Genomic DNA, 9,438 nt, shown 5'->3' on the forward strand with positions numbered 1-9,438 from the left:
AGTTACAAGCTGGAATCAAGACTGCCGGGAGAAATAACAACCTCACATATGCAGATAATACCACTCTAATGAGGGCTTCCCTGGTGCCTCAGTGGTAAAGAATCCACCTGCAATGCAGGAGCCACAGGTTCGATCCCTGGGTAGGGAAAATCTCCTGGAAAAGGGCATAGCAGCCCACTCTAGTATTCTTGCCTGGAGAATTCCCATGGATAGAGGAGCCTGGCAGGCTACAAACAGTACATAAGGTCACAAAGAGTTGGACACAACTGAAGCGACTTAGCACGCACCACTCTAAATGGCAGAAAGCGAAGACAATCTAAAGAGCCTCTTGATGAGGGTGAAAGAGTAGAGTGAAAAAAGCCGGCTTAAAACTCAGTATTAAAAAGACTAAGATCACGGCATCTGGTCCCATTACTGCAATGGCAATAGAATTGGGGGGGTGGGGAGGTGGAAGTAGTGACAGATTTCTTCTTCTTGGACTCTAAAATCATTGCAGATGGTGACTGCAGCCATGAAATTAGAAGGCAATTGCTTCTTGGAAGGAAAGCTATGACAAACCTACTGCTAAGTTACTTCAGCTGTGTCCGACTCAGTGCAACCCCATAGATGGCAGTCCACCAGGCTCCCCCATCCCTGGGATTCTCTAGGCAAGAACACTGGAGTGGGTTGCCATTTTCTTCTCCAATGCATGAAAGTGAAAAGTGAAAGGGAAGTCACTCAGTTGTGTCTGACCCTCAGCGACCCCATGGACTGCAGCCTTCCAGGCTCCTCCATCCATGGGATTTCCCAGGCAAGAGTACTGGAGTGGGGTGCCACTGCCTTCTCCGATGACAAACCTAGACAGCATATTAAAAGGAAAGACATCACTTTGCCAACAAAGGTCCGTATAGTCAAAACTATGATCTTTCTAGTAGTCATGTACAGACGTGAGAGCTGAACTATAAAGAAGGCAGAGCACTGAAGAATTGATGCCTTCGAAATGTGGTGCTGGAGAAGACTCTTGAGAGTCCCTTGGATGGCAAGGGGATCAAACCAGTCAATCCTAAAGGAAATAAACCCTAAATACTCATTGGAAAGACTGATGCCAAAGCTGAAGCTCTAATATTTGGCCATCTGACAGCCAACACACTGGAAAAGACTTTGATGCTAGAAAAGCAAAAGGAGAAGGGGGCAACAGAGGATGAGACGGCTGGATGGCATCACCAATTCAATGCACATGAACTTGGGCAAACTCTGGGAGATGGTGAGGGACAGAGAGGGCTGGTGTGCTGCAATCCATGGAGTCACAAAGAGTCAGACATGACTGAGCGACTGAATAACAATAACAAATTACTATTGATATGAAGGAAATACAGAAAATTCATAAAAGAATGCCATCTTAAACTACTGTAATAAATTCTAAAATATCCTCATAAAAGATAATTTTCTAAGGAAATATAACTATTAGTTAAGTAAAGCTGCATACATCTGTGTGTCAACTGTATGGTTCTTCTGATTTTGTTGGGCTCTATTATTAGTTTGCAGTCAGCTGCAGACTGATAGGACAGCTCTGCTAATCTTACCTGGGATCTTGCACCATCTGTGCTCAGTGGATGACTGGCTACAGGCTGGTCTAGGATGGTCTTGGATGGGATCGAGACCCATGCAGTTTCCTGCATGTGTTCTGCCATTATCCAGCAGGCTAGTTTGGGTTTATTCAAATAAAGATGGCAGGGTTGCAAGAGCAGAATTAAACAAATTAAATACTTATGGTCCAAGCTCAGACATGACACATTGTCATTTATATCAGACTTTAATGGCCAAAGCAAGTTATAAGGTCAGTCAAGATTTAAGGCACAGAGAAAGGGAATTCACATTTTTATGGGAAGAGCTACAAAGCCACACTGCAAAGAACACAAATACAAGCAGGCCATTAATTGTGTCCTTTGATTCACTCCACCAGCCATGAAAGCTGACTAAGGAGAAAATCTGGATAAACATGAAAAGCCACTGAAAGGGTGGCTTTTCCACCCTTTGGAGTAGCTTTTCCACCCTTTGGGGTGGCTACTTCCAAAATTTATATGAGATCCTTTGTGTTTCAACAGCAAGTTCTTTGAAATACTTGAGGAACAGAGAATTTTTATGCTATAATACTGGCCTGGTATAGAGAAAGTAGGAAAGACTTTAATTCATTTTATAAAGCTGGCATAAAGCTGATAATAACATGTTAAAAAAAACTGGAGATCAATATCATTTATGAAAATAAATCCAAAAATATGAAATAAAACATTAGCAAATAAGAATACTACATACACATATGAAATCCCATGGTCGTGGAACAGTGTACTTCAGGAACTCAAAGGTAGATTAATATTTAAAAATCTATTAATATGAATTATCACATTGATCTCAGTAAAAATGCATTTAAATCATTTTAGTTAAATACTAAAAGGTATTTTGTAAGAACTGTCATTGTTGGGGATTTTCTCCCTGGGACTTGGAAGTGACGAACCTGAAAGAATGACACTCAGACAGTCTCTTGCAAGGACTGACAAGTTTAGTTCTGCAGTCAAGCCTTTTTATAGAAGCAGGAACAAAGAGCTTAGAGTATACAGCCAGCAGAGTGCATACAGGGTTAACACCTAATCAGTAAAAATATTTCAAGGACAGCGCTCTAAGTGACCCATGTGCTTATCCCATAACCCGTTTTCTCAAGCAACATACTTAATATTTATTATTAAATCTTGGCGCCGGGCATAACCAAAGGCAGGAGATGTTTTTCTGCCCGCAGCACACAAAGCCGGGGTACTTCTGGCCCTTCGCCATTTTCCCAAGGACTTCCTCCAACCAGCTATTTTGTACTGCGCTTCCCAACATAGCCTCCTTTTGTTTTTAATTTAAGCACGGCAGCTGCTAGTTAGACTCCGTTGTGGGAGGCATGGAGTCTTGAGTAGAGACATCTATATCCTATAAGCAATGACAGAAAAAGCAGGGTGATTAATACATATATAAAAATGTTGCTTCCTGAAAACCAAGCTCTAGGGTCTAGAGATGATAGGGTTTTAGTTAAAGTATCATAAAATTGAGTGCTGTACAATTCCTTAGGTACCTTAACTTGAAAATTAGCAATTTGTTGTTTCAACAGATTGATGTCTAAACTTGAGTTATCTGTGAGATCCTGCAAATGCACTTTAACTTTATCCCAAGGATATTCAGTGCTATTGTAGGGCATGTTAGTCAGACAAAAAGAAGTAAAATTCCAGTGACAACGTATACGTGTTTGGAAAGTCAGTTGCTGCACTTGATCTCCTAAGTGGATAACCACAGTTTGTAACTCATTAATTCGTGTTTGTAATTGCTGATCTATTTGAGCTTGTTGAGTCCAAAGATCATGAGAGTCTTTGTGCCAAGCAGTGATAAAATCATAATTTTGTATAGAATTATGTAAAGCCATATCAGACAAAGTTCCTACAGTCACAAGAGAAATAAGGCTTAAGATGCCTGCAATAATCCACCCAATGATGCACTTAGATCACCTAAGTCCGTCCAGTTTTCAACAATACAGAAAGAAATACAGAATCAGTCCAAGGTTCAGTTAAGCTTACGGGAAGCCATAACTCAGATCTTTGTTTAATTAGTGCAATGCTAGCATTGTGATATGAAATGGTGTGATTAAAGCAGGTATACAATGCACATGCAGTACAATTGACAATCTTGGCCGATAAGTCAACATCAAAATGCCCTACAATAAACAAGTATGGAAGGTGAACACACGATTGAATATAGCCAGTACTACTGTATAGGAAGGTATAATTAGAAGGACGAAACACACCCACAGTCCCATAAACACTAGCGAAGTGCTCTAAGGCTGCTGGAATTTTCCAAATGTGCCATTGCTCTGGCCCCACAATGGGGACGACAATCCTGGGACGTGGGGGCGATAAGCCCCCATTATACCAATTCAGCAATATGTCCTTATCAGTCCAGAAACTTGTCTTAGATTTATGAAAGCCTCCAATGCTTGATTTATTAAACCAGGAGCAATTATGATGTTCCTCCTGCTCTTCAGAACAGTTTACAAACGACCCGTGAGGTCCCCAGTCAACAAATTTAAATGTATGATTATTATGATTTTGCTGAATTATAGAAACTTTCCCAAATTGGCCTCGACAATCAGACCAATGTAACGGTTGTATCTCCTGTTTTCTTCTCCAAGATACAGTATGACATGAAGGTTCCTCTGGTTGAAAAAGGGAGTTCAAATAGTTGGCTATCTGGCTTGGATAATGTCGCTTGGAGCCATTAAGTAAGAAAGATGCGGTAGCAAACATTCCCAGACGCAAAGCAGTCCCATTGTTGGCAGAGTATGCCCACCACTGTGGGAAGATAGTCATGCAAAGGGGATGAGATCCGAAACAGATAGGCAAGGTTTTGAATCCCACGGGAATGTTGATTGGCTTTCCTTCATCTTCTTCATGAATTGGTCGCTTTATGGACCAGGGACTTGGAAAATGCATGCTATCATTAGTAAAGATCATAGGGGCTTTATCTACCCAATCCACTATGGAAAGAAGTGGTGAGTTGGGTATGTATGCCCAATAAACATATTCTGCACTTACCCCAGAGGAACAGGAAAGAACAGCTAACATTGCCAGAAACAGCTTATCCGGAGTCATAGGAGTTCCAGTACTCTTCAGTGTCTGCTCAGCCTGACGAGTCATGTTTTTCACTTGAACCCATGTCAGGTAAGGATTCAGACAATGGTGTTTCCTCACTGGCTCCTCCAGGGTCGTTGACGAGACCCTTCACGTCAACTTCGTCACTTCCCGAGGGAGTCCGGTCTTGGGGTCCCTCTCGGTAACGTACATGGTGAAGGGGAACCCAGATTTCCTCTCCATCTGCAATGACAAGACCATAATCCTTGCCTAGGAGTCGTAAGATTCCTCGCAGCCACTGATTAAATTGCTTATACCATATTGGTGTATTGATTTCTAATTTGCTGTTTTTGTCTTCTGCAAAATGTCTATCTGCACGAGTATCAGAATTATTTTTTGTTAAGTTTAAAAAATTTAGGGAATAAAGAGTTAAAGATAATAATAATTGAGGGTTCATAGGATAAGAAGTGTATCTCCTCTTCCATATTCCCCCTTTCTGTTTTAATAAATGAGTTTTTAGGGTGCGGTGGGCTCTTTCAATAATGGCTTGACCCTGAGGATTATAGGGTATTCCTGTAATGTGTGTTATGTTCCATTCTGATAAAAATGAATGAAAAGAATGCAAGGTGAATGCAGGTCCATTGTCTGTTTTCAAGATGGAAGGAATCCCCATAACGGGGAAGGTGAGTAAGAGTACGGAAATGGCGTGTTTACTGGATTCTCAAGAGACAGGTACTGTCCAGATAAAGTCAGAAAATGTATCTATTGAGACAAAAAGCAAAGAAAAATTTCCTAAGGAGCAGTGAGTGAAGTCAGATTGCCAAAGGGAATTAGGTTGTTGCCCCCGGGGATTAACTCCTGAAATCGTAGTTCATAAGTGCAGAGGGGAGCAGACATCACAGGTTTAAATAATATGTTGTGCTTCGATGAGAGGAATATGGTATTTAGAGTGCAATCTGTTAGCATTGGTATGAAGATTAGCATGTTCGTCACTGGCAGACGTAAAAATGGGAGCTTGAGCCTGTCAACAGCATCATTTCCTGCAACCAGAGGGCCAGGTAAACCTGAATGAGCACATACATGTGCAATAAAGAAAGGTTCCGTACGTGAGCAAATTAAAGCTTGAGTCTGTGAAAAGAGAGTATATAATTCTTCATCAAGGTCGTATAAAAAGGCGGTAACAAAGTCAGGAAAAAGGGAAGCAAGGTATTTGGAATTAGTATATACGTTGAAGGATGATGGTTGAAGAATAATGTTGGTAAAGCATACAACTCAACTCTTTGTACTGAAGAATAGGTAGTGGGTAATTTCTCTTTGATATCAGGGCTGACAATCCCTGCTATGCCTTTCTTGTTGCCATCAATGAAATAGGTGGAAGCACTGGAAATAGGCTGGGATGCAATGATATTAGTTACAATGAATTTAGTACATTGTAGAAAGTCCCATAATTTTCCTTCTGGCCAATGAAATGAGATAACATTTTGAAAATCACTTAATGCCATTTGCATGGTCAAGTTATTCTGTAAGGCAGTTTGCAATTCCTTTTTTGTCAAGGGAACATGTATTGCATATGGATCAAATCCAGTCAAAGTTTGTATATGGCTTCTTCCTGACACAATTAAGTGCCCTATTTTCTCAATATATGATGCAGTTTTTTTAGACTGTTTAGTGTGTAAATATACCCATTCTATTGGGCTATGCTGAGCTATATTTGCAGTGGGCAAATGTTCAGTGGAGAATATATATAAAGAAACTGGTTGATCATAATCTATGCTATACTATGCTAAGTCACTTCAGTCGTGTCCGACTCTGTGCGACCCCATAGACGGCAGCCCACCAGGCTCCCCCATCCCTGGGATTCTCCAGACAAGAACACTGGAGTGGGCTGCCATTTCCTTCTCGAATGCATGAAAGTGAAAAGTGAAAGTGAAGTCGCTCAGTCGTGTCCGACTCTTAGCAACCCCATGGATTGCAGCCTACCAGGCTCCTCCGTCCATGGGATTTTCCAAGCAAGAGTACTGGAGTGGGGTGCCATTGCCTTCTCCGGATCATAATCTAGCCGAATTGAAAAAGATTGTTGAATGCGTTTCTCCACTAAGGCCAGTTCTTCTTTGGCCTCTTTTGTTAGCTGCCTAGGGCTATTAGGGTCAGGGGATCCCTCTAAAATTTTAAATAGATTTTGTAAGGCATAGGTGGGGATGCCGACAGATGGCCACAGCCAATTAATACCTCCTAGCAATTTTTGAAAATCATTCAGCATGCGTAGAGACTGCACAGAAATTTGAGTTTTTTGAGGTTTGATTTTAGATTCTTCCATAACATGTCCTAAATAATTAAAGGATGCTTTCCATTGAATTTTATCTGGTGCAACAAGCAGGCCATGATTTTGAAGAGTAGTAGTAACTTCATTGTATAACTGTTGCAAATAGAGTTCAGAGTCCATAGAAAGAAGTATATCATCCATGTAATGAATTATAAACACAGTAGGATACTTATCTCTAATGGGTTGTAATAAAACAGATATGAAATATTGGCAAATGGTAGGAGAGTTCATCATTCCCTGAGGTAGCACCTTCCATTGAAATCTTTTAACAGGAGCCATGTGATTTATAGAAGGAACTGAAAAGGCAAAATGTTTTCTATCTTTAGGGTGCAGAGGTATAGTAAAAAAGCAGTCTTGTAAGTCAATAATAACTACAGAACATCCTTTTGGTACCATAGAAGGGGAGGGCAATCCGGGTTGTAAGGGCCCCATAGGTAACATGGTATTATTAACATTTCTTAAATCTATTAACATTTGCCATTTTCCTGATTTCTTTTTTATTACAAAAACAGGAGAATTCCACAGGGAAAATGAAGGTTCTATATAAGCTTTTTGTAATTGTTCATTTACTAATTGCATAAGAGCTGCCAATTTTTCTTTAGTTAGGGGCCAGTGAGGTGTCCATACTGGGGTATCAGATTCCCAATCGAGAGGCAGTGGTGTTAACTCAATGGCGCCCATTAAAAAGGTTCATTTAAAGAAATTGTGGCTTTCATTTGTTCAAGAAAATCCCGTCCCCATAAATTGATAGGGATATTAGTAATATATGGTTTAAGATAAGCTACAATTTGATCAGGGCCATACACTTGTAAATAGGATGCATTGACAAAAGTTTGTGTGGCATCAGCTTCATCCACTCCTAATAGTCTAGAAGGAGCCACAACTTTACCCCAATCAAGGGGCCATTCTGCAGCTCTAATGATTGAAATGTTAGCTCCTGTATCTAGCATGCCTGTGAAATTTTTTCCCTGTATGCATAAAGTGAGCATGGGTTTCTGATGTTCCTTTAATAAGGTGGATAGTGCAGCAGTAAGGTTGGTACTGCCAAAGCCTCCCTGCCGAACTTTATCAGATGCCTTCATTGGTTTGACATTTGGTAAAAGTAATAATTGTCCAAAACGTTCCCCTTTTTGTAAGTATACATTTCCCATTTTCATAACATTTACCATAACATGTATTTCCCCTTCATAATCTTCATCCACAACACCAGTCGATACCACTAAACCTCTCATTGTGCAGCTACTATGTCCCAAAATCAGTCCCACTGTCCTGGGTGGAATCGGGCCATAATATCCAGTGGGAATATCCAGGAGAAGGGGACGACAGAGGATGAGATGGCTGGATGGCATCACTGACTCGATGGACGTGAGTCTCAGTGAACTCCGGGAGTTGGTGATGGACAGGGAGGCCTGGCATGCTGCGATTCATCGGGTCGCAAAGAGTGGGACATGACTGAGCGACTGATCTGATCTGATCTGATCTGTATAATTCTATTAGTTCCATATCATAAGGACTAGGTGTATCAATGCAAGCACTCTTAGATGTAGCTGCTTGTAGCATCATAACGCTAGGTCCTCCTTTTGTAGCGGGGCTAGAGGACGGCCCCTTTATCAGTTTCCCTGTTGTTTTTGTTGTGCACCAGGTTCGTGTTTCTACCCTTATCAAATTTAGAATGACATTCATTCAGCCAATGGAACCCCTTTTTACATCTTGGACATACTCCTGGGGGTCTCTTCTTACTAGAAGTAGTATTATTTTTTCCGGCCTGTGTTGGCATGCGACATTGTTTTCTTCATATGGTTGGGCTTCCCACAGTAAAAACATTTGGCATTAGCAGCTTTCTGTACATTCAAGGTTTCTAATGTCGCCAATTTTGCTCTATGGGAACTAGATCTGATATCCTTATAAGCTTTCAAATAGTCCATAAGAGAGCTAGTCTCTCCAATTGGTCTAAGCATGGATTGACATTCCTCATTAGCATTTTCAAAAGCAAGTTGTTTTAAAATAATATTTTGTAAAGTCATATCCTTAATAGAATTTTCAATTGCATCCTTTAATTTCCCTATAAATTGAGAATATTCCTCCTCATGTCCTTGAATAATCTTAACAAATGAACCATCAGAGTTAGCGCTATCAACCTTTGTTATGCCCTGCAGGCAGTTTCTTTAATGAAATGTAACATCCTAGGGGTAATATTAGCTAATTGCACCATTACATCAGCCATAGTCCCTGTTCCAGTCAGTATATCGTAAGTTAAATCGGCAGGGTTACCACGAGATTACTGGTCAATCATCAGCTGTCGGGCCTCATCACTAACCCACATTTGCCACTGCAGTAATTGTTGAGGATTTAAAATCATCTTTGCTACTTGAAAAAAAATCATATGGCATCCAATGGTCAGCCCATCCTCTGAGAAATTCTATACATTAAGGAGAAGTAGGTCCATACAGAGTACATGCTTTCTTAAAGTTAGACAACATG

General features: G+C 40.7%; 1 pseudogene; it reads right to left on the reverse strand.

Moving 5' to 3' along the window:
• Nucleotides 1–2,876: 2,876 nt before the first annotated feature.
• LOC138989518 (endogenous retrovirus group K member 25 Env polyprotein-like) lies at nucleotides 2,877–4,858 on the reverse strand (annotated as a pseudogene).
• Between the last annotated feature and the right edge of the window lie 4,580 nt (nucleotides 4,859–9,438).

The sequence above is a fragment of the Bos mutus genome, chromosome 10 (genome assembly GCF_027580195.1).
Source record: "Bos mutus isolate GX-2022 chromosome 10, NWIPB_WYAK_1.1, whole genome shotgun sequence".
Taxonomy (NCBI): Eukaryota; Metazoa; Chordata; class Mammalia; order Artiodactyla; family Bovidae; genus Bos; species Bos mutus.